Below are 1,816 nucleotides of genomic sequence, written 5' to 3'. Positions count from 1 at the left end.
TGAAATCTCAAAGTGCTACAGTAGCAAGGAGTTAAAAACAGCTTCCAGAATGTAACAAAATCAACAAACAGCAATAATAAAACACCAAGAGTCCACCTTCCTCTCTAAATATCCACTGTGTTAACATGGATTTACACTTTTTAAATTAATTCATCCTTTGTCTTGTGTTGACTGTCTTGTAGAAAGAAGGGAAACTGTGCAGAGGACGTGTGTTTCCCTGTAAAACGTTGGTAGAAGAACTCATAAAAGCAGTTAGGGGTGAGAGCGGTGGGGAAGTTTTGTCGTTTTTTTTAACGCAAAAGGTTTCTCACCAAGTGCTAGTCGGCCTCTTACGATGATGTCTTTTCTTATTCTTGTTTTAAGTCGGTGCCTTTGGAGACTTGCATGGGATTTGATCATTAGTCAAGGGGGGACTGGCCGTCTGGCGTACCCCAGGGTGTCAGCCTCTCCTCTCTGGGCGTGGCTCCCATGGCGCCATTTTGATGCTACCAAGCACTCACCCGCCGTTAGCATCCCATTGACTTCCATTCATTTTGACGTCACAGTGAATAACTTTACATTTGAAGGGTTTAAAGACGCTATTTATCCGTTGTTTATTTCTAAAGAAACAGGGCAATGTATAAAATGCTCCATTACCTTGTATCTCACGTTATGGCTCCGCAGCAGACATTTCTATAATAATAAGCTAACGATTGCGTCATAATTAAGCAACATTATTGTCGCATAGTAGAGGAATTAACCTAACAGAACAGGATAGGCTTGTGAGCCTGCCCTTAAAACCCTTTGCCCCTGGATTAAACTGAGCCAAGTGGTGGACAAACTGCTGATGATAACACCACAACAATAAAAGAAGTAGGCGTGCTACACTGTATTATTGCAATAGTTTGGCTGAGTGAGCGTGTATCTGAGTCTTGACTCTCACTGTTTTATTAGGATTATGCTATATTAGCCTTCCTTTCATTCAACAAAGTAGCCTACATCTTAATAACAAGCAAAACACCACCTTAAGGTTCATCTATCCTTAAGCATGTGCATTTGCGTCCTAGATTAATGTTACACATCATGCAACGAGAATTGTAGCTTTTCTGACAAAGCTACAGACAAAAACTCATGATAGACGCTTCAAATTAAAGCAGAAGGCCTCTTCAGTCGTGAAATTATATATACATATATGTGTATATATATATATACATATATATAGAGAGAGAGCGAGCTTGTTTTATGATTCATGAGAAGTATACCTTTTTATTGTATTAATAAATGGCATTTTTTTTGAAGTTTTTAATGTTTCAACTCCCACTGATCCTTCCTTCTGTTTTCCCTGCCCCACATTGTTCTGTGGCGGTGGGCTTTTCCCAAATTTGACTCCTCTCTCCTCGTGTCTCTACCTCAACTCCTGGGCTCTAATCTCCTGGGGGGGGAGACAAAGACGCCAGGACAGGAATTGGGGAAGGGCTCGTCTCTTGTCTCTCCTGTCTGTGCCAGTGAGAGAGACACACAACATCCACAGTTCTTGTCTCTCATAAGACACAAACATCTTGATTTATTTACCAAGTTTCCATCTAAAAATGGTTTAGTTCCAGGGTTTTGTTTGTATATATGTTGTTGTTTGTTTGTATATGTTTTTATGAATGTTTTTTTATAAGTCACCAGCATCATGATTTATTTACCAAGTTTCCATTAAATTGTTTTGACATTATGCGTTGATAAACAGTTTAGTTCCAGGGTTTTGTTTTTCAAATTTCTGGCATATCCTTGAGCAAGACACAAGCCTACACCAGTTTTACCTCTGTGTGTGTGTGTGTGTGTGTGTGTG

This window comes from Etheostoma spectabile, chromosome 8 (assembly GCF_008692095.1).
Source record: "Etheostoma spectabile isolate EspeVRDwgs_2016 chromosome 8, UIUC_Espe_1.0, whole genome shotgun sequence".
Lineage (NCBI taxonomy): Eukaryota > Metazoa > Chordata > Actinopteri > Perciformes > Percidae > Etheostoma > Etheostoma spectabile.
This window is presented reverse-complemented; position numbering follows the sequence as displayed.